The 25,824-nt window shown below is 32.2% G+C and overlaps 2 protein-coding genes across 3 annotated transcripts in view; one reads left to right on the top strand and one right to left on the bottom strand.

Moving 5' to 3' along the window:
• LOC134280796 (nitric oxide synthase 1-like) overlaps positions 1-13,573 on the bottom strand; it is a 42,348-nt gene extending 28,775 nt beyond the window's left edge. For both annotated transcript variants that reach the window (XM_062763260.1, XM_062763253.1), the window contains exon 1: positions 13,397-13,573. The gene's annotated coding sequence lies outside the window, so the exon portion shown is untranslated. The remainder of the gene's footprint in view (positions 1-13,396) is intronic.
• Positions 1-25,824, top strand: part of LOC134280849 (ATP-dependent RNA helicase A-like) — a 309,572-nt gene that overhangs the window by 157,266 nt on the left and 126,482 nt on the right. The gene's annotated exons all lie outside the window — the stretch shown is intronic.

The following is a 25,824-nucleotide window of genomic DNA, read 5'->3' as shown; positions in this document are numbered from 1 at the left end:
AAAATTCCATTGAAAATTGGTTTCTTCTGCAACTTTTGAAGAAAATACGGGAAAATGCACATGTTTATGACGTCACAATTAGCATTTTAAAACGTGTGAGAAAAATGATTTGTATGATTTTTCTGCATGGAATTTCAATGATTCAGAAAGCATCTTTTACACCAGTTTCAATTTTTTGAAAATCACAGGGCAAGACTTGTATAGAAACCATACCTTGTTCTTAATACGGAACTAATGTTCGTATCGGTTAATTTAACCCACCCATTCCTAATAATTTTGTATTACCGAAAAATGCAACAATACAGTGAAATTCAGTCTAGCAAAGTGACAATTTAATATTGATCAACATGCCATACGCTATTAAGGTTGTTCATCAACTAAATCTCGTGAATTGGTAGTGACTCGTTGTTAATTACGTGTAACTTACTTGAAAACCCTTAATTACCAGTGGTCATCGTTTTTCAAAAGGATTCTGTCAAAGGATGAAGGACCTATTTATACAATTATCGTAACGCGATTGACAACCATACAAATACATATCCCTTGAAAGTGAAATGTTTCGATTGCAATCTTGAAAAATGACTATTGAATTCTAAAGGGCACGATTTAATGTAATTTGCTGTAAAGTTTTAAGAGGGATGTTGGTTAAAAATGTTATCACACTACAACAGTTCTCTGTTTTAAAGAAAGAAAACGAATTCATCACGACCTCCACTTTGGGTTTGCTTTGTTTAGAATACTACTCCGTTTGACTTCTACTTTTAGTTCTAATTTTGTGCTTGCTATGTGAACAATAAATTATACTAATACCTCTAATTTCGGCTGAGTATTTATGAATACTTTAACAAATAACTTTAAGTTTCCTGTCTGCATAATAAATTCGATCCCATGAATAGTAAACAAACATGTGTTTTAGCAGGTATTTAAAGCCCATATCAAAGTTAATAAACATTTATTCTTTTTTAAATGGTTGACATTAAATTAACAAGTCACATTATTGTAGATTTACCTATATCGTTTCACACAGGTGTTATTTAACATTGAATACACGTTCATAGTTTACATTACAGGGAGCACTACAGATTTAAAACAGATTCACACCAAATTACTCAAATTTTCGACATTTCTAAAAGGGTTTGAATTAACTCTTCCTATAGTGTAAGTAAGGTTGGAGGAGTGATATTAAAAACTTGGAATTTTTTGTTGCGTCTCAGTGTATGGCTGTTTTTTCATTTTTTCTTATCGACTTACTTCCTATCAAATATTTCATGCCGTCTTTTGGCCGCTTTTAGAGCCTCCGATTTAAATTTGTCATCTACTTATTAAGATACTTTCCGGGTAGTGTATTAATCCCAGATAGGATCCTGCTGTTATTTGTCAAGTTTACTGTCTAACAACAGTCTACAAAATCCATACAATGGTCCGAGGTTAAGAGGATGGCATGTCATCACGATCTGGTGCCTTAGTAGACACCATACAATAAATTAAACAAAAGATCGCACAGCAAGTATAATCTGCTTCCCATTTTAAATTAAATATGCATTAATTCCGTAAAAAATCATCATTCAAGCAGAACTGCAAACTTGATCTGCATCTCATCAAGATAAACTTACATACCAAAAATCAGCTCAATATCTACAAACATTTAGAAAAAAACTCGGCTCTCATATGATTGTAATGGCAAAGTCTATGCTTTGCTCTGGGAGACCCAAAATAAGAATCTGATCAAAAAGTAGGATAGGTTGATGATTGATTGTATAATGTTTAACGTTCCTCTACAAAATTTTTCACTCATATGGAGAGCTGCAAATTTTGTCCTATACTCGGCATTTAGGGCCATTGAGCAGGGATGGACCTTTTTCGTTCCAGCACCTACTGCGACACGGGACCTCGATTTATACGGTCCCATCAGAAGGATCGGTCTCCACGTCCCACAGTGGGATTCGAACCCGCGACGTATAAGGATCAACTCCTTACTTCGCAACTTTATAGCAGACGCTCTTACCATTGCGCCACGCAGACGACAAAAGTAGGATAGAAGGTGGACAATGATTATGTAATCTCTTATCCGCAACTCCTCTAATACCACTGGATGATATTTAATGAGACTTGCACAGAATCTTTGTTACATAGAACCATTATGCACCTCCTATTTTTAATTTTTGAGCCAACACATATTTTTGGTTTTCCATTGCAAAACACGGACACTGCCATTCTTTCTATAATACTGAAGGGTATCCATCTCTTATCCACAACTCCTCCTATACAACTGAATAAAATTGTATTATACTTTCACAGATTCCTTATTACATAATGCGTTTGTGCACCTCTTATGTTACTTTTTGATCTGATTATTCCGGGTCTCCCAGAGCAAAACATGGACTTTGCCATTATAATCATGTGGGAGGTGGGGGTATCATTTATTGAGCTTAGTGCTCACTGTACCTCTAGCTGTAAAAGCATATTTAATATTTTCATCATATTTGCGCTGTATTATCCCAGAGATGCCTATGATAAAAGCAAAACAAGCAGCACAATCTTCCAAACGACATAAAAACTAGATCTTTAATCATGGAAGCAACATTTTCTTTTCTTTCTTGAAAAAGCATACTAAAATAGTGTTTATACGTATATTAATCGAAGTAACTTAATTTAAAGTATTATCTCAAGTACAAGTCATGATTACTGTAAACAACTTTAGTGTAGTAAAAAGTTTACTAGCAAGTCTTAAATTATACTCTTTGCAAAAAAGTACTTCTTTTTAAAGCCAGTGACCATCCAATTGTTAACAGCCCTATTGGGTTTTCTGAACTGTACACTACAAATTGAATACTTTAATACGCATATAATTTAAAAATAATAAAACATTTGAAAAGATACAAGTCGGTTGCTTTCCAAGTGCATGCGGTATAGCTTATTATGTTTCCAAACCAAATACATGTACCATAAGCCTTGAAACTACAGAATACACATGTATATACATTTTCTCTATTTTCAGTTAAAAAATCATCCGCATTCTTTTTTTTATCCCATCTTATTTTTCCCACCTATCCCTCCCTCTTCCCTACAATATCATTGAAAAATTTCTATATATCAAATGTCTTAAGCACAGGCATAGAAGATTTAAAACATATAGCCTATGTCCAATGTCATGCGTGGAGGTGATAAACTGAGTGTTTTTTTTTAAATCTGCAATTGAAACAGACAATTACATGAACATGTCAACATATGAAACATGTACGGTACATAGTGTACAAAACGATAAAAAGCAAACCTTTATTCCTCCAGTGAAGCATAGATAGACATCAGACCAACCAAAAACACTGCTCATATTCCTTAAAATATATAGGTGTTTTTTTGTAAAAGGCAGACTTTTGTTGCGTTGAGTTACTGATGACGTACACTGGTTATCCATGAGGACGTACCAGTAAATCTCAAACAGTCGCCAATCAAAAACAGGTTGATCCTATATCCGAGTGGCGGTCATCATAAATATGAACAAAGGTGTAATAAAAGTTTGAATCGCAGTTAATGTAACAGATGCCCATATTTACTTATGGATCCGTAACGACAAATTAAGTGAAAACCTACGATAAATGTGTCCTTTATTTATAACCAACCCTTTCCAGTAAATCCGTAACTATGTGATTGTTTGCACTTACAATTTGCAGAAAAAGGTGCTTTCAGTGGTAGGTGAAACCTTAAGTGTCCAGTGAAGCATCCAGAGAAGGTTGCTTACGTATTAGATTGCAAATAGCAGTTTTGAAAAAGTCCACAATCAAGATAAATTACCTAGAATATAAAACGATGCTTGTTATAAATCCATATGTTTCATAAATCTAGGGTAAAATGGATATTTATGCAAGAGAGCATTTTAGTTCTTTTAATTTATAAATATCTATAGCAGGAATAACATAAACGTTAAGTTCTCCATCATTTACTTTCATCGATTATAAAATCTTATGTTCTAAAACCCCATTTGCAGCAATTTTGCGATTAAGAAAGTTTAGCAATAAATGTCACCCACCACTAAGTTTTTCTATAATGTACTTGTTAGAAAGTTACATGGTGGCGCTTTGAATGCGGCATTGTATTCTTTGGAAAACTCTTGATTGAACAGAAGTGAGTATTGTAACATGATGTCAATTTTACGACATACATACATTTCCAGCCCCTGTGAGCGTATACTCTAATTACGATCACAACTTCATGCTTATCTTTCCGTTTTTCAAGAAACCTCTTTTGATTCCATTCCCGCATCATATGAAATAATTTATTTTAATTTATTACATACTTAGTAATAAATACAGGTTGTTTGCATATGCGATATGGCTGACGTCACAATCGGTAATATAAGCCCCGCAAATTTTGCAGGGCTGATACGGCGATTGTGACGTCAATATCACACCCTTAGTAAATTAAACCATAAAAACAGTACTTGTGATCATACACAATTTTTGGTGGGTTCATATTCTCTTAATTTTAACTTTTTGAAAATTAATCTTAATTTACAAATACATGTAATAGATTATTTTAAAATTACGGCTCGAGTGCATTGAAATAGAAGTAGAAACAAACCCAAATCGTATAAGACAATAGACCATGTACATGTATGTAAGAAGTCCATGAATGATTATTTACTTATTTTCTTCTCAACTTAATATGTGCTGTATTTTATTACTAAGTATGTAATAAACATATTAATACATACCCTTTTCCATATCACATCCTGTATATATTGGTGTCTCGTGCTGATACAGGATGTGGTATGGAAAAGGGTATGTATTATTCTCTATATAAAAGCAAATTTTAGGTAAATTTATATCTTTTTCGCTTCGAATCTCTGAAATTATTGTTAATTGTATTGATCCATTACGCTTCATAAAGAATGTTTTCTTTACAATGATTCCATATTATGTATTTTTACCCAAGAGGTACAGGCTGATCCAAATGTCAGGGTTTTTTTGTACATCAGAGGGTGATATACGTCTGACATTTGGAATATCTGCGCAGAGCTAGAATAATATCAAAGTAACACTCAAAGAAATCTACAAAAACAGACAACGTTACAAACTTTTCACCACAATTACACAGTGTCTTAGTACATGGTGTCATTTATGTTTACACAATATACCCATCAATATGATTTCTAATATGTAACTTAAAAAAATGCAGTTTGAACCCAGTAAATGTCACGTCAATTTCCCACAGCAAGTGAGTCAAAACTCAGCTTTTGAAATAATATAGTATGGACGAAGGGTGTGATCTTACTTCTAGTACAAATAAGGCCATTATTACACACTGAATCGTCTACGGATTTTTCCATTTTCTCAGTCTTGACAAGGAGCACACGGCGGGTGTGACCAATCGGCAGGGGATACTCACTCCTCTATGACACCTGATCCCACCTCTTATGTTTTAGAGGTCCTCGTTTGCTCTGCTCCTGGTTAAACTGTTTGAATTGACTCATTGAATTGAATGAATAAGCTTGAATACTGATCGTTATCTCCATTATTTTTTTTTTTTTTTAATTTTTAATTTTTTTTATTGCATATCTCTAGTTTTCTGACTATAACATGGCTTCAGATTGAAACTCGAAAACCAGACCACTGTAGCCAATACAAATATATTAAGATTCTCTTGTTTGTTATATCAGCAGATTAATACTTTTAAATCAATTTTTATAAATCCTGTTTGTTTGTTTTAATATTAATTCATTCTTTTTTGATTGAAGACATAAAATTTCTAAGAATTAAGGGAAAGAAATGTACTTTGATATGATCTTTGCCATATGTACGAAGAAGATGGAATAAATGCTTTATATTAATTATCAACAAGTTGCAGAGCGTGTAATTTTTAGAAAAGTCAACAAGACAAATTTTAAAATTTAATTTCTCAATTAACTTCTCTGATTAAAACGAGTTTCTTCTTTCCAGAGGAGAAATGGTGTGGCTAATTGACACGTAGAGAGCTCTCAGCCGAGATGAAGCAGGGACTTGGTTAATCTCTTTAGCGAAGAGAGATTAAATACTGTCCGTAGCTCTGATGTAATGAAGATTCATTGCTCCGTGCAAGAAGAGCGAACACATTCTTAGACATATACTGAAGCTTGCATTTAGTTTTAATATTATCATAATTAATTTAAATTCTTCGTTTTCTTGCAATTTCACTACTGATTTAAAAAAAAAAAGTTTTGCGAACTCTAAAAAAAAAAGCTGGCCCCTTTGTTCCTTTTTTGTGCATTTGCATACTATATATACCGTAAATGACACTGAATTTCGAAACATGTATGCATAAATTTTTATACGAAGTCAAATGTATGACAAAGACCGAATGCTAAACTTTAAAGCTGAATCTAAATCTGTAAGGAATCTACGCGAGGCCAGAATACCGTGAAATGCAACAGAAAAACATTTTGTTCTGTAACACGAGTAAACGATTTAAGTACTATTCAAAAAGAAAATCATCATCAAGATTTGAGTCTCAACAAACAGTTGTTGTGTAATTTCGCTTTGATATTATGGAGTTTTATAAAAGTTGCAAAATAGGCATATTTATCAAATATCGGCCAGAAAAAAAACACGTAGGTGTTAAAGTAAGGAAAAGGGTATTATACGCACCTCATCCCTCGATCCGGGGGATGAAAGTATGAAATCAAATCATGCAATGCCAATAATTTTTAATTGAAAGTAAGCAAGGTTAGGTTGATAAAATTCCGGACAGATGTATTAATCCGGGCTGGAGCTTATTTGCAAAATTACACAGGATTCTTTTATTCAAGAGAAATTCAATAACTAACAAACAATGGTTTGCATAGGTAAACGGTAACATTGGACATTTTCAAGACACACCTTCGATTTCTGATAAATTACTGGAAATTTCTTTAATTAGCCCACTAGAAATACGATTTTGTCAGATTCTGTGGCGGTTGTGGTAAATATAATTTGTGGATTTATTTGATTTAGAGAGCCATTCGATTCTGTTAGCTTAAATTGAAAGAGAGATGAAGAAAAGTTTTATTTAATCTGAATACACTTCTTTTAAAGAAAATAAATTTGTACTGAGTTGAGACAGTTTTAAATAAGGTTAATAAAAGGAAGAGGGATGGGAAAATGTTAAATACTGGATCCTTGGAATGTTCAACTTTAACATAAAATACGTCATTGTACGGAATCAAAAAAAAAAAAATCTATTTTGCATCTGATTTTCAGTTTAAAGAACTTTATTCGGTAATAACCAATTTTTGCCCCCCAAATCAAACTTTGACGGAGAAATTTTTTATTATACTCTAACACAGAGGGATAAATGCTGACTTCAAAGCACTGAATATTTTCATCAGCAATTGTTTGAAATGACGTCATAAATTTAAAATTTCCATGATTTCTACAGAAAATAGATATTTTACGTCATATTTTGATGTGTGTTCATTTTGATATAATGTGTAGAATGATAATATCAATAAAATATATAAATATCGTTCCTGAACAAACTTGCGCTCTATAAATTCTATAGCTAAAATTCTTGAAATTTCGTCCATTTTGTCCTTTTTCTAACAAATTATATATAATTGGATGAGTTTGTGACGTCATAAAAGCAAAAATAATCAATAAACTACTTTGAAACTATAAAATGTTCTATTAATTCATTTTTTTAAATACAATTTATGGAATTCAGCACATTTCCAGAATTTTTCAAAATTTGACTTTTGTGGGGGCAAATATATGCAATATACCGCATTTAGTTCTTTGTTCTTGGAATGTAGTGTACTTGTTTAGAATTTAGATACAGATATAATCAGTTATTGTATCTTCGATTTTACAAGAATATTTATATTTATTGTTGACCAAATCAAATTACTAATTTTTTCAAGTTTGCTTAACTGTAAAAAGTAACAGTATTTGATAGTATTTCACTAACACCTTTGGATAAAGTTAATGAAAAATACCATGAAAGACCAATGACAAGGAATAACGTGAAAAATTCTTGTCCATACAAAATATTTATATTTTTCTGCACTTGAATGTACAAATGTTACCAAAAAAAAAAAAAAAGAATGTTCTTGCAGTAGCCATTGTTCAAAACGTAACGAAATTATTCTTATATCTTTTTTAATGAATGATATACATGAGAATTTAGTTTCTTTTTAACTTTGAACTTTTAAATCCAAGTGTATTCGTACTTGTATGTGAAAGTTCAAATTAAGAAGGCAACTATGCAATCAATACCTCTTGTTTCTTTCCTTCTTAACAGATTATATTTTTAGTTGAATTGTCTTAAATTCTAAAAGAAAAAGTATCAAGTCACGTGTTCCTTTAAAATATAAATACTGTGTATATGAAATATAGTTGATTATGAAAGTTTCTAATCACATGTATAATAGAATATTCTATGGCACTTTATAAAATTCTTTAAAATGCGAAAATTTCTTACCATATTATTTACATTATTTCAATATATTTCATTACAAAATTTAATACAATCTTAGAATAATTAAAACTTCTCGAGGTATTTTTGTTAAAGAAGCCAAAATCCCAAAAAAGAGAGGAAGACCCAGACTGTTCGATAAGACCATCTGCAAAGAAAGACTTTTGACACCTATGGCGCTAAAATACTCACTTTTTTGTGGAGGTAATTCCCTTCCTAATGGAAATGTTCCAGTATATAGCTCTTGTTACTTTCTTAACTCAGTTCGAAAATTTTAAAATGTGCACCACACATTTAAAACCTTGAAAGGTTATGCAAAGTGTAAAATTCATCAATAATTAATACAGGGTTGTCGAATTTGTCTTAACCAATCAATGGTCTAGAAAAGTGAGGGGTTCTAACGTTCATTTATTGAATTTCAGACAATGTCTGCCTGACTAATTATGGTTTGTAACTTCAATCACACTTGATTACAACATTTGTCAAACGGAAAGAAAGAAAACATTAGGCATGTTAATTCACTGCCCATCCATTGCCCGGCTACTCAGAAAGGAGAACAGAGTCATTTTTCTTAATCCTTTGAAATTATCTGATATTTTTTCAACTACTTTTCTTATTACGTAATCCTTGATGATATAAAAAAAATGGTTATAACTTTCTGCATCCTTTTATTGGACCTACAGACTGCTCTATCATGAAGGAGGTCTGAAAGATAACCCATTGCCTGCAGAGGAGGCCCCTGGGCTACATCGTTCTTAGTTTGTTGGTGTTGAGAGGACACCTTTTTAATAAATCTTCCTTGGAACACATTGTTCCCTCTCCATGCCCTTCGCACATGAACCAACTTATATTGTTCATTGGGGTGATTGATTTTATACCGTTTCCTTACCAGTTTCAAAGTTTGCTTTTTATAATCTTCTTGAGTTTTTACAGTTTAATTGTTATTAATGATTAGTGATTATGTAATGAGGTGTGTTGATTGGATGTTACATATCTTGAAAATTGGGTTAAAAGAAAAACGTAGCACAAAAAGATTCCACAATAAAGCAAATCATTACATTTTCATCCCAAATATATTCGCGAAATCATTTAACCATAAATACCAAGAAAAAAGAGCTAAAGCATGAATCCACTCATTAATATATTTAAATAGACGTGATGTCAATGTAATAAAATACTAAATAATATATGTATTGAATGTTATGAAAATGGTGAAACATATGGAAATAATGAACAATATCGATGCTCAAAGTCCAATCGGGAACAGAGCAAACATAGACTTCCAAAGATTTTAGGATCAGGTGCCCTGGAGGAGTGAGCATCCCTTAAAACTGGTCACACCTCCCATTTGCTCCTTGTCATGATCGAAATAAAAAAAACGAAAATCCATCGACATTTCAGTGTGTAAATAATGGTCTAGTAATTATATGAAAAACATCAAATAGCATAAAAACTTAATGATAGGATGTATTTGCTGACCAGGCCATTGTGTCGACCATAAAACTGATGATGGCTTTAAAGAAACTGTTGATATCCTTGTCTCATCAACCTGTCACAGCTTGTCTTGTTTTAAAATTGTTCATACATAGAGCTTGCTCTTGCCTTTCGAATCTATAGAGAGATATAATCCTCATATGCATCTGATAAGGGGATATTGCTACATATGCAAGGGAAGCTGAGGATAAAAAAGTAAGTTGTTCAAAGTCACCATGTTTATCTTAAAGCTTTGTAGTTAGGTTACCGTTTTTCCAAATAAAATATTAAAATATGAAACAGATGTGTCATTCTCTGAGGTATCTTTTATTTCAAGCCTAAATATACACTGTATATATTGATTTAACATATGAATGGAAGTAAGTGTTGTTAATTGATAAATCGTCGTCGATATCGAAATGTCGAATTAAAGACCATATCAAGTGGTTTCTTCTATTCATATAGAAGTTTTATGATAAATTGTGCTTCATGTGAATGCAAAAATAGGATTGTTAATAACAGAGTGCAATTGGTACCCATGGAAATTTCAACATATTGTTGGAAGATCTGATCTCCAAAAACTACATACTAGTAGATATTATCAATCAGAAACTCAAGTATCTCTTTAATACCAACTTCAGAGTACTAGAACACGTGTGTACAATCAGAAAGGTTTTAACACAATAATTTTGCAAAAGACTAGGCTAATGACAAGGTAATTATATTTAAGAGTTCCATTTTTATAGAAAAAACTGAGTTAATTTGTAATACAAATCTGTTAAGATTTCATAAAACAAAGACCCCTGGAAATTGCAGAGGTGGAACCTATTACTTTGAGCCCTATAATTATATTGATCAAATAAGAGAAATATTCCAAATTCAAATTGATATGACATAGGTCAACCAAAATACCACCCAGTGATAGGTCATATTTGCTAACAAATGCAATTATAATGGCCATAGGATTTACGAAATGCCGCTTTGAAATCCCTGTAAAATCAACTTATTTGCAAGTAGGCTGTTTCGGTTTTAAAATTGATCGTACTCGGGGCATGCTCTTGAGAATCGATTAAGTATGGTGATGTAAACACATACTTAGGTGTATATGCTGAGATCATATTTCATTTACACACGGACATCGAAAGCTATAATATTGAAGGCCTAAAAGACAACTGGATTACCAGCGAGCATTTAATTCTTATAATCAATGTACCCTAAAAATAACAAGCACAAAGTCTGTGTTTGAAAAACCAATTACAAATACCTGCATATAATTAACTTATTTACGTGACATAATTTTAAGCAAACCTAAATTTAAATGTCATTGCTCTATAAAAAGTCAAGGTCCAAATACATGTAGTCACAAATCAATAAGCTGTAATATTTCTGACCCCACATCGCACTTCAGTCTACAAAACTCCTCTGATGAGATCTCAGATGTGACACTTGAATGTCGCGAATAAAGATAAAATTTACGACTATCATTTCAGAGTGCTTGAAAAATGAGGCAGATTGACCGAAGTGTAGAATTATCCTCATAAAACAATATTTTATGCAATTATTCATCAAGTCGTTGTGATAAAATTTATAACTTATAACTGTAGCTTATTTAAAAGTGACATTGCATAGATGTTCTATTTCATTATACAAACCTGCATACATGTGAATTATTAAATGAAATGATATTTTTTTTAAACACCTTTTAGATACCTGAATGGTTTACTGATAGTTTACAATCAGTTCAACAGCAAAGATGAACATAGTTCACTTTATTTTTCCAAAGTCCAAATTTAATGCTAGTGAAAGTTAAATTTTATTGAAAACACACTTGTAAAATACTATTCACTTTTATTTAGAAACAAAATAGATAAAATCCATTGCCTTAAGCTCACGACACGGTCTCCATAAAACTCAGAACTTTTCACTTGGATATAAGTGACCAGGCAACATTGTATTCATCACGAAATTCAAAGTATAAGTAGAAAATGAACATAGGACATAAACCTCTATCTGTTTATCCTAGTGTTAATAAGGTGTTAACGAGTTTTTGTGAGTTAGTAGCCATACGTTTGTCCTTGACGCTACCTACAACTTCTATAAAAAGTTCGTTATTATTTCATTGCATTTTAGGGTAATAGAGTAGAAAACTTATTTTAAGTCAAATAGGCCAAAGACTTAGTGAAGACTAATAAAATAGAAAGTTTCTCCAGATATTGTAGGTCATTGTAGGTCATAGACGGGCTAGAACATGTCTATTAGAAAGCTTCTCATTGTTTTGAGAATCGCAGGCAAACTAGTAGACTAGTCTAGTTGATATCTTTTCGTGGTCTCATAAGTCTCAAACAGGCTTGTAGTCTATCGTGGTGAAATGTTTCTCATGGTCTTGTAAGTCACAAAACAAGAGTAGTCTATTATAGTTAAAAGTCTCTTCAGGTCCTGTAGTAAATTACAAACGGTCTAGGAGAAATCTTCCCATAATTTTGTATCTCACAAACTTGTACACTATTCTAATGGAAAGCTTCACATGGTCAAGCGAGTCACATTCTGCGCGTGGTGGACTAGTCTATGAGAAAGCTTCTTGTGAGACGCAAACGAACTAGTAAGTTTGTCCGATTTAATTTTTGAAAACATGTTCCTTGATTTAGTTTTGACCTAAAAAAAAACATCTTATTTCATTATATTTTCCATAATCTCAGACCAAAGAGGGAAGGTTTGTATCTTTTCGTGTTGAAAAACAAAATTATAATCACGTGTTTGCTAAAGAATATCAAGCGCATTTCAAACATTTTAAAACATACCTTATGTTTGATTAAACATTTCGAGATATTCAAAACTTAAGAAAACCTTATTTTTTTCTTAAATTGTTCTTAGTTTCTGTTCCTGGAGTCTGATCAGCAGATTTTCGTCACCAGTAGAAATGGACGTGTACCCGCATAGATCTCTCTCAAGGTACATATACATGTACATGATATATAACGGTGTTATACTCTTATTTTAATAACAGAAATAATTGCATGAAATTAAAAGCCTTAAGTTGGGGTTCGACACGAGCACTACTATGAATAATTTGTATGTTTTATGATAAAAAATTATGCCATCTTGTCAACCAGAACTAGAATTAGTTAAAGACCGATTTATTACAATGTAATTAACTTGCACTTACAGCATCGTTTCATTTCTTTTTAAGTTTGTTTGTGACAGATGTCATAAACTGTCAATATAATTCACCACCCATGCATTTGCCTCTCGACCAGTTTTATTACATTCATAACAGATTAATTTTAAAAGCCAAGTAAATTTCTGCCAAAAAAATACAAAGGAAAATATAAAGATTTTATACCACGTTGATATCTTTGAAATATCGGAAAATAAAAATTATAAGGGTGCCATGCTGAATGTTTTATTTAACCAGTGTTTCCTCTTGGAACTATGTTCAAGAGAGTGTAAATTTTAAAAGAACAAATCTACAAGACCTGAAGTTTCAAATTAAATATCTTACCTCTTCATACAAGACAAAAGACATCATCTTTATCTTGGATGCCAGTTTGAGTCACTGTCCAAAACTAGAAATCTGTGACGTCACATCCCGAAATTTCCGTAATCGGTAGTCAATGGACTTTTTTTGGATTAAGGCTTAATCTACAGTATCACAACAACCTGCAATGAATGATATTACAAAACAGCCATTACCACATTATTACTGATAGTCACATACGGGGGATCGCTAGAGGGAATTATCGAATGACATAAAGCAAAATGTTACATGTATATCAAAAGGTATTAGTCCCGTATATTAATTCTCTAAACACATTATAAGACAAAATATACTTTGAATTCCGTGTTAGTTTGTTGTCGGAGCGGGGGTTTATAAACCCTGAGGGTCCCCCGCTATCCATCCTCCACCCAGGGCTTAAGGGGTCTAACCGTAAAGCAAGCACTACCGAAATGTTGTTTATATAGGGCTACTTCAAAGTTGATAAGGGAATCATGCGCCCCGTTAATGTCCCTCTTCGTTTGCACAGTATTAAAATTACAATCAGTTAAAACTTCACACTCTAACATTAAACTGTAAGGCCAATTTATCGATAAATTGATTTATTGACAGGCGATGAATCGGTAGTGCGGAATGTAAAAGTTTGCGCCTGCTGGTTTTTCTTTTTATCACTTTGATTTTGTTTAATGTTTGGATTGAACAATTAAGTAGGGAAGTACACCTTTAAATCATTTAAATATTTATCATGATGATTCCTAAAGAAATTAAATAAATAGAAAACTCCCTTGCATACTTTTCTTTAGTTAGTAAATTAGTTTGAGGTATTTTAAACGTCCAGAGAATTTTTCAACTTAAAAAAAACAATAATATAAATGATTTGATAACTAATTTATTGAAAATTAAAGACTCTACTTATCGTGATCTGTGTAAAGTTACAGTTTAAACTTGGTGTTTGTCATTAAGCATTTTATGGTACATAGTAACATGCTCATAAAAGTATCCAAAATTTCTATGCTGGTTTTAGATACTAAATTTGGAGTAAGGTATACACTGTTACATACATGATTATAAAAATGCACTTTGTTGACATTATTTTGTAGTTGAAATATCACTCGTGACACGCCTATTTACAAATAATTCAATGTCAATGCCGAGTCCACGAAATTCCGGATGCTATGTGGATACGCTACCGCGTGTGGAAACAGTGGGGATTTTTATTGGAGTTTTCATTTAAAGTCGCGGTATAATAGCAGGATGACCAATAAGAACACCAGATATTTATTGGCCCTAACAATAAATAAAGTGTTTACTTCTCACAAATCTAGGTCTTCGCCAATCAATGATAAGGGTCGTTACTGTATTGGAAAGTCATTGTACACAATCTAACTACTGCTGCCGCATGTATTCCTAGCGAACAACAATCTATGTTTATGACAACAGAAGAAATTTTTAGCAAAGTGTCAGAAATTATGTACCCTCAAAATGAAAACTCACACAAAGATATTTTTTTGGAGTAAGACCACCATGCGCTCTTTAACTGCAAGACATACTTTACTGACAATGTACCCCTGAATATGAGATTGACCCATCTGCTGCCACACCTACTGCTGTGTGTTCCAGATCTGGAGATCTGAAGATGCATCATCACACAGAGGTCTTTTGGTCAATATCCTTGGACGTTTATCACGTAAGGACACCGCTTTAAGGATGATTCAGACTACATGAGCTGATATTAGACTGTCACAAGCACCGATTTCTTTTTCATACGATATCATTTTCATGCGATTGAATTCTTTTGTTTTCATGTTTCTAAGATTGTTTCAGGACAATTTAACTGTCTTTAAATCTGTGTGACTCAAAATTTTGGCCTCAGACGAAGAACAAAGTCACTTCCGGATGTTATAAAAACATTCAAATTGTGATAAATTGACCGCACAGATTTTTTTAAAATACTTCTTTTAAAAGTCTTTATATGAATCATTTTGCTCCTTTTTTAAAATTTGATGAAAAGTTTTATTGTTTTTAAGGTTCGTATGTCATTGGTTTTCATCGGTGATATTTAATTTTTCTTGCTACAATTGTTGAGAGGACTCATTTGTTGTAATAATTTGAAAATATCATACCATTCCATAAAGTAGTTTTTAAATAAATACATTTATAAAAGTGAACACTTAGAAGTTTTGTTATGTATTCCATGTTTATGACAACCCAGAACAGGAGAAATTGGAAAAGACATAAAAGGAATAAAACAACAACTGTTAATGAATGCTCATAAAAACTCTGACTTCTTAACTTGATTTGCTATAATCTTATTATAAACCTCGTTGTATAAAGGTGGAATCTCTTTAAATTTGCTTTTTATTGCTTTTTGCCTTATGGACAATTTTATAGAACAAATTATATGACGATTTATTCATCTGTAGAACGATTAAAACTATGGTTAGTAGATGCCGATCTGATTGATTCGATATATTATACAAGTACTTACTTTTAGTTTTGGTAACTCATTTGATGTCTTTTGCAAAATGAAATAGAAACTGTCAAAGAAAGAAAAAAAATTAATCAGTTCCCTGGTATGCCTTATTATATTTTGCTATATTTCAATATTCACGGACAAATAGTGAAAACTTTAGATATTGATCATGTATAAGGACAAAAATATCTTCCGAGCAAGTTGAAATAAAGATTCAGATAGATTCCATCACATTGTATTGGTATTTAGTTTTATTATTGAATTACATATCTTTTTTTTCTCTATAAGCATTAAAGTATTTTACCAATACTCTTAATTTAGATGTGCACGATTTTATTACCCATGGTATTGTATTTCACAAGTTAACAATTTACGATTGCCAAGATGTACAAGACTAATTGGTAATTGAAAATTGTTAAGTAGTGAAAGACAGCATCTTGGATTTCTAAAAAAGGAATCCCGGTTTGACAAACAGGACAGCTAGTACTGAGATATTCTGTATAAATCGTAAACGACTGTATTTTACAGCTATGGTGTCTTCATTTTACAGACTTTTGCCTTGGATGCTTACATGAAAATCAAAACAAATACAATACCATCACAGTATTCAAGTTTATATAAGGATTTTCAATTCAGATTGAGACCCTTCGCATATGTGGAATTGGACAAAACTCTCATGACCAGCACAAACCTTTGAAAAGACACAGTGTAAAACCTTAATTCAAATTATTTTCAGCTAATCCTGTAAGTCACATTTTTTTGCAAAATATGTTGCAAAAAGCAATATGGCTGTAGTTTTACTTAATAATATTTTTAAAATGTCTTTATGTGAAGAACTCGACGACTACAATTTATTGAACCAATACTCAAATAATTGCAAAGTTATCCAATGGAATTGTTCTTCAATTAATCGTAATAAAGTCATAGTAGGACCCCTTCCTTATCTATTTTCTATGCTACGAAAAGGAAAAATGTTTTCCTTCAGCATATGTTTGGCACAAAATATTTAAATATATTATTCCATGGGAACACCTACCTGTCGCTCAAGATATGACGTGTATAAGCCTTATTAGCAGATATTTAATATTTTTTTCTTACCACTTAATGAAGTGATTTTCTTGTTAGATGAATAATGATCACATGCCTGGCGAAAAAACTTTTATCATTCACATATTGGTTGAATGTACTCCAAATATTTTTGGACTAATTTTGGAATAATAAACTTCTGTAGGACAAAAATGCCTGAAAGGATTGATTAATAGTATAGAAATATACAGAATGTTGTATATTGTAGGTCATTAGTAAAATTTAATGTACATACAATGTACTCGGAATATTTTTTGTCCTGTTTAACTTATAGAATGAGTGGGTGGTTAATCAGTTTTTGTCCAGTAATCTATTAGAGCCCCCACGTAGATGCATCAGCCACCACCAAAAAACGTCACATATAAATAAAGTTGGCAAGAGCCATTGGCTGTTACTCATAATAAAGCATTACGTATTTTCCCCACTAATCTAACTTAAGTCAGACAGCTAGGGTTTCTTTTAACAAATTAACACTTAATTCAAAACGATGGCAAGATGTTATTTTTGAGTGTTTAAGTGTTTGTCTATTTCAATTTGAATATGATGTAAACACAGTTAGTGATTGGATGCCCCATCGCAATTTAATCGTTAAACCTATGTATATAGATATATACTAGTATATAATTTATTTATTCTATAAAATTCATTCATTTTTATTTCGCACGGCCATAGATACAAGGTGGAGAGACCGTTTCCCAACGATTTTGCCTACACATACATATAGTAGATTTAAAAAATTATAATAAAAAAAGCTATATTTTTACCTGTGCCTTCTTAAAATATTTGTTTTTTTAAAGAATTTTTGCTTGATATAGCCATCCCCAAAATTAAAATGTTTAACGTTGGTTATGCAAAAAACAAGTCTCCCACCTTAGCCCCACCCAAACTGAAACAACTTTTTATACTATTAAGTTATAATTTCAGATGAGTCATGACTTTGGAATATTATAGTTCTCATTACTATATCGAGTATATAAATGTACCTGTGCTCCCTGAAATGTGTTCAAAAGACAAACAGTCTGAAAATCGGTGGTTTTTGTCGATCCAATATTTAAGTAGTAGTTAATTTATTAGTATTCATGCGATCGATGAAAATGTTTATATATTATGTGCATGATTAGCACATCATTTCCCTTTCTATAATTAAGCCATAGTAGTACCGTGTCTTTCTCTTTTCTACGCAAGCAAAAAAATAATTATGATATTTTTCATTATGTGTTTGGCATTTGGAATTCTATATCACCAGTAATTTTACGATTCTTTGCTCATTTTCATTTAATTCTAAATTTATGATAAACATTTGGTTAAATCTGATACATGTTTGATATGGAAGAGGATGTCCTATGTATGAAGAATTTCAAAAACGAGAAAAACTATTATCAAAAACGTTGACGAAACAAGAATATCAACAGTCTCGTTTAAAGTAATCATTTTGCAAGTTCTATGGTCGATACAATGACCTTGTCAGTAAGTACAATCTATCATTAAGTCAAACGCTCAATGACATTTTCATACTTATTTAGTTAAACAATGAATTGTAAACAGATCTTCCTTTTTCCCGTGCATGACAAAGAGCACACAGCGGATGTGATCGGTCGGAAGGGGATGCCCTCTCCTCCTTGACACCTGATCCCACGTCTGAAGTTTTAGAAGTCCGTATATGCCCTGCTCCTAATTTGTATTGCTTGAATGGACTTTTGACCTTGAATTCTGTTCGTTATCTCCATGCAGATATTTCATAACAAATAAAGTTTCATGTTAATGATAAACATTTTCCCTGTAAAAAAGGCTGAAAAATTCGATTTTAGAAATACTTGTACAAAGTAGACAATATAAAAAAATATGTAATACATGCTTAAATTCCGATTTTATGACAAGAAATTTTAAAAGTTTTATCGTTTACCTATATATTAAAAAGAATATCAATGTGTTATATGTCATGTGGCATGTGGTTCAACTTGCAATGTTCACAACATTGGAATTTTTAAAGCTGTAAACTTATTATTTATAGATTACAAAAAATAAATAGACACGACTCGAGAAACTGTTACTTACTTGTAATTTTGTCCACCCACTGTTATGTGGGTGAGTAGGGAAAAGAAACCAAAAGTTTGTACAAATAACTAAGTTAGTACTCTTTTAATCATTATTTCTTGATGAACAAGTTTTTGTCAATTAAAACATTCATTTTATTTTGTTAATCTTCAAAATGTATGCAAAAAAGAAAATTAAATGATAATTATTAAACAAATAAAGCAACAACAAGCTAATTATTATGGTCTTGTACAAAAAAATGAAGAAAGGTAAATTTCTATGCAGTGAAACGCAAACCCATATTCTTTCATAGTTAACCAATCTACTTGAAATAATTTGTAAATAGTTGAATGTAACGGGATGACATTTACTTACCTGGCAGCAAGTAATCTAACATCCGCACAATCGAGGAATCATTACGAACAATACCCAGACCTACGGTTCGCCAACCTATCACACTTAATAACGGAAGATAAATACATCATTTTCGGATCGTCGGGAAAACACATTATCGGATCAAGCAATCTATACCCGTAACTTTAATGCCACGTCCTTTGGCGCATGTGTCCTGACCAAAAGGAGCCATTAACTCAATGCAGTCTTATCATAAACCTGGGCTCTTCCTGCAATAATAATACCCTAGGAAACCCTTTTTCTATACAAATTAACAGACAGCCTTAAGAATCAGCTGTTAAACTTTGGTCTTTATGTATCTTATCCTGCCTCGCCTTTCATTATCTGCTTAATTCTTCAACTGCTTCATTTTTGTGGATTTAAGTCTCAATTAGAAAACTTTCAGATATAATATTTCATCCCGAGTCTGCTACAAATTGATTTGACATGTATTGAGTGGAAGACGTATATCCATATACAAAAATCGCTGTAGGATTTATTTAAGGTTTGAAAAATATACGTGTTTTACTCTTAAGGTATTTTATGAGTAATTTTTTAAAACCAACTCAGAAAACTCATTTAATATTTCATATTTTAAGCATTCTTGTCACATGATGTGAAATCAGAAGATGATTCTTTCGTGTACATTGAAGCGATGTTTTCACGATTGATTTAATTGCAATTCAGATACTTCATTAACTATTTCTAAGATACCTCCTTTGAATTTCTTACACAATTAATATATAAATTTTAAAGCAAAGCTTAGGGGGAAGTGTCCAAATATCTATCTGGTCAAAAGGTATGTACTAATGATAAATGTGAAAGTACGAGGGGTGATCAAAAAGTTCGCAAACTAATTGAATAACTTCCATACAAGAAACAATATTTGGTTTTAATGTTGATTGAATTTTAAATTAATCCTCCCCGATTTTAATGCACATCAACCACCGTTCTGCGCATGCGCGAATCACGTGATATTGGCGGTCACGTGACCCCCTCCGTGGCGTTCTGTCACAAAAGTTAAAAGTTTTTTCCGAGTTTTATATTTCTTTCCATGTGAGTTGATTTTTATGACAAGAAAAGTTAATTTGTCAGAAATTGTCATATCTCGGCAACAGAATGGGTGGATAATAACATCCTTTCCAAAAATAAGCATGGCGACCATTAAAACACAAATCTTCTGTCTCAGGAGAGACCTTTATTCAAGGTGGATAGAGAATGGGTGCATCCTTTTTATCATATCTAATATGTTTAAAACCTAAAGTAAACGATATCTTAGGTATTTAATACTTATATCATTGTTTAAATATTCATCTATTTTTCAAAGTGCTAATATTGGAGGTCTTTGATAGCAAATTGCTGAATTAATAATACATATCTTTTCAAACTTGCTTTCACTGGGCAAGATGAAAAGTATCATTTTTAACCATCAGCCTTCCTTCACTAAAACGATTAATCAAATCATTAATTGAATTTATAGGAACTAATTAATCTCAATAAACTGTCTACAAATTATTATATGATACTGTAGAGGGATTTCTAAGATATTACAATAAATTGTACAGTCGTTTGTTGAACGAGTTCGACTGAGACAACCATTTTTCGTCACAAGTGACCTAAATAGTGACGTCATTTTCACATTGTGACGTCACAAACAAGGAGAGAAACTTTATTCAGCATATGCTATTTATAGACCTTGTGTATGGCTAAGTATGTGTGTACCGAATTTCATTCTAATCTGAATTGTGGTTTTGTAGATATAGAGATAGTTTTCGAACTTTTTGATCACCCCTCGTATCATAAAATTTTATGCAAAGGGTATCAGGGGATTTGAGGATAAGAAATGGTACCCTCGTGATACTGAATTAAAAAGTAAAAAATAAGATTTTAATTTTTTTAATCAGAAGACTTAATCAGTAAAGTGGTATACGAAGAGTTGGATAAGAAAATTTATACATCCGATATTATAGAATATATGTCCATGTTTTGCATTGAGAATTCTTAAATATGTGTCAAAAAGCAGTATTTGGAAGTCCATGCATAATAGCATTATGTGATGATGATGCAGATAACAGATTGGTACCCCAAAGCATAACAGACGGACATCCCAATCACTTTAAACCTCTAGATTTCAAGCAAGATTGTATATAAAGAACAAAATCTTCTATAGATTTTCTTTTTTTTAATTTGACTCCATGAAACAATATAAAACAGGAGCAGAGCAAACACGGGCCATTAAAAACATAAGAGATGGGATAAGGTACCATGAAGAAGGAAGCTCCCGACATGTTGAAAATTGAAAAGGCAGCTGTCTATGCTGTCAAAAAGCCTCCACTGGACTTTAAATTATCGCACCAAATAGTCACAGAAAGTATTGAAAATTCATACGTTTTGATGTTATTGATCTACGAAAGCCCAGAAGGCTCATTCGAGATTCGAGATTCGAAATACGAGATTCGAGATTCAAAATACGAGATTCGAAATTTTTTAAATTCGAGTTTCGAGATTCAAGATCAAAATAACCAATCAAAAGGCGGTTTGAGGATTCAATACTTTTATTATTTTTTACTATCAAGAAATCGTTGAGTATTTTAATACAGAGGAGGTCATTTGATTAAATTACAACGCAAGAAAAAGTGCTATATATTATCAGAACGAAATTTAAAGAAATATTAGATATTTGGTCTGCAAAATATGCTTAATTAATTTATAATAGCTTCTTAAATGTCATAAGAGATTGATATAAAGAATATATATATTTCGTGTTATCTACTTTGGATACAGGGTTGTTGACATGATAGTAAACTTAAAATAGATTAATAGTACATACATCCCCCCTTTTTTCCAAACATAATTTTTTTACTATTGAAAATATTGATAAAGCAAAGCCCCCCCCCCCACGTTTTGGTACAGTGGTGCAATATAGTCAAAGAAGTATAAGTAGTAGTGTATTAAAAGACATTAGGTACTAAATGAAGTTCGATCCCCCCCCCCGCCCCCTTTCACGCCCCGATATAGGATTTTCGGGTTTGAACAATTTTTTCTGTCAGTTTTTATTTTCAGATTTGAAATAATATTTTTGTCTGCCCCCCTCCCCCCTCCCCCCCCACCCCACTTTCAAAATCGATGCTTCGTCTCTGTAATAATTAGTTCTACGGGTTTCAAGGTGAATAGTGTTTGTGACACGGTATTAGAAAGTGGCCAGTGACCAAAGTTATGAAACCAATAGACAGCCCCTTAAATACGGATGGCTGAAACATGCATGCTTAATAAAAATAATGACCCATTTAATAAATTAAAAAAAAAATCATTGTTAATCCCCCTATCCCCACCCCAACCTCGAAAAATAGTGGTTATCATGGTAATTGGAAGTTATTTTAGAATGGACATAAGCATAAAGTTACTGTTTTCTATAGTATATTATATCGGAAAAAAATTATGGGAATGGCCAAGTTTTGGGGGGACAATTCTTAAATGTGTGGTTATCAACATTCATTGTCAATCTTGCGATGCATAAATACAATAAATATATATTCGATAATTATTTAAAAGGAAACCGCTCGGGTCTCGCCCGACTTGGTCAAAGACTCAAATATACTTGTAAAACCATAATGCTCATTTTATTGGGGGGGGGGGGGAGGGGCACAGCCATACATTTTCAGATATCAACTGCCAAAAATTTCTTGACAACCAAAAACAAAGCAAATAAAGTCATCAGATGTTTTTATTGAGGGGGCACAAGCATATAGTAGTTATGATTTCTATAGTATTTTATTTATCGGCAAAATTATAAAATTATTGGGGGGGGGGGGCACAATGTAAAGAAATGTACCCTCATTAGCATTTCATATAAATAATAATTTTCTCTCTCATCAATGTTCTTATTAAAAAAAATGTCGACTTAAGAATTCCGCCATTTAACGATAAGACCATATCATACTTTATATACGTATCTATTGTTTTGTTTAATGAGGAAAAATAAGAATTTATATATATTTTCTAAAATGTAACCTAAAATTCCTTTTTATTTCGTTTTAAAACATATATCTTTTTTTCTTGCATTATCATTTAAGCAAATGATCCATTTGATATGAATATATTCAACGATTTCTTGATAGTAAAACATAATAAAGGGGAGTAATCAAAATTGAACCTGCCTTTTGATTGGTTAATTTGGATCTTGAATCTCGAATTTCGAATCTCGTATTTCGAATTTCGAATCTCGTATTTCGAATCTCGAATCTCGAATGAGCCTTCTGGGCTTTCGTATTGATCTAAGTAACCTGTTGTGATTTCAAATTTTCTAACAGTTCCTTGGATTTTTTTTAACTTTCTACTTCTGATTTACACCACTTTTCGAACAATTGTTGTAGATTGTATAACTCACTGTTTTCCAACAGTACATTTACTGTGAAACCCATTATGCATCATTTTCTGTAAGGATTTTTATGAAGTTTGAGGATGTTAATTCAGTTAAGATAGGATAAGTCAAACTCATTTTGATTGTTAGGAATATAAAAAGATACTTAAAACTGGCTAGAGATAGGGAGATATGGGGATAAGTTACATTACCACTTTCAGAATTAAATCCCAGTTCCTCTAAAATGCAGTTCAATTAATGATGCATTCAAACAAAGACAATACTGCTACCCGCTTTGTCAGCGTAGAACAATACATACTGATCGTGTGATCTTTTTATTCCTTTTTCACTTCTTAATTACAAAAGACAGAAGGATAAATGGTTTTCATTTTGCCTCTCAATCGCTTAGTATGAGATTTCAATACTTTTAATCCTTTCTGACAAAATGTCAAGACCTTTCTATTCATGTTTTGACCATCACCTGGCGTAATCTTCCACAGAATTTATAATGTTTACGAAAAAATGCTGCCAATCAAGAGATCGGGATTCACTCAATTTTTAACCCTTAGCTAGTAAATTAATTGATTAAATTGTTTATTAGTATGTTTTTCTTGGTAAAAAAAATATTTAGGTATCTACTTTCCATACGAATCACTTCTTACAAACGTTCATATATCAAAATTACTGTAGTAAAGCCTGGTTTTGTTTCCTATTCTCTGCATTTTAGTAAATAAAACGCGCATAAATAAAGTCTCCATGTAGTCACAATTTATTTTTTATAATTCATAGCTTGTTTCGTCTTTCAAACTTCTGCTTTTCATATGATCGCTCGATTTACTTTATGTATCAGGCAGAAAATTTGACATTAATTTTTGACTCCCTGGAGTCCGTGATTCAGATTAACAGTGATGTATACCAGCCCTGGGACTGATTTCTCCATTTATCTCCTTGATTGAGTAATAAATTAAGAAGGGGATGTACCAAAGACGAATGGCTTTGCCATCGACCAGTTAGCAGTGATCGGGGGGGAACTGACAGAGGGGGGACCCCTCATCCAGAAGGTCAGAAATAACACGGAACCGGTCTACAGACTAACGACTTTTGGTTGTAGCATTTGGTTTGATTTCAGTTTAATTACATTCATTTGATGATATATATGGAGGCTTTTTGTGAAGATCTTTCGCAGTAATACATTTGTTTCATTATATTTGACTACTATTCAGGAGTAAGAATAAAGAGAAAATTAATCTACATGTTTAATTATGAATCCAGATAACTTGAACAAGTACAAATTATATGAAGAGAAATTTGAATGGAGTTGATGCCAATTGATTCGATATTTAAATTCAATAATTTTTTTTTTAATCATTCCTTGTTATATATCGACTTTGTTTGTAAGGCAAATTATTATAACTGTATTTTAGAAGAACTTATTTCTATGTACTGCAAAGGTTTACACTTTTAATATTCCAACCAACCAGGTCGAGTTTGATTTACCCTACCTATACTGGATTCCTAGTCTTCATAAAAATGCTTACAAACGGAGAATCGGATACATAACCGGTCCACCAAATGATCTATAACACCCTTATCTTAACTCCATACAAAAATATAAACTGCCGTTAAGGAGAAACTATACAGATTTAGTGTGCTACAGCTATTCTAAAAGTAGTCAATCAGATGTGGATTCTTGAAAAGTCTAAAGACAATTAAAAGTTGGCATTTTTTTTCAAGAGTCAATTACATCAATACGTACGGCCTTTCTACACTATATACATGTACAGCCATTCCTCACGATTAATCAACACCTCGGCTTTTTGATATCATAGACAACAGCTTCGTCAATAAAACTGAGACTGTGTAATTTCTACCTCTTGTGATCGGCCATCAGCAAAATGACTTCGTTATAAATCACTCTGGTTCTACACATAGGTACTCTGAGGTTGATATTAAAAGGATGCTGAAGTTTCTTATAACATTTCAGTTCGGAGACCAAGTCTTCCAACAAAAGGAAGGAATTCTCAGGGCCAATAATTGTGCTTTTTTTGCCGACATGTTTTTATATACTCCCGTGAAGCAGAATTTATT

This window comes from Saccostrea cucullata, unplaced genomic scaffold (assembly GCF_032062105.1).
Source record: "Saccostrea cucullata isolate Sc308-1 unplaced genomic scaffold, CSIRO_AGI_Scuc_v1 ctg105, whole genome shotgun sequence".
NCBI lineage: Eukaryota > Metazoa > Mollusca > Bivalvia > Ostreida > Ostreidae > Saccostrea > Saccostrea cuccullata.
The sequence above is the reverse complement of the archived record's forward strand: the minus strand, read 5'-3'. Positions and strand labels throughout refer to the sequence as shown.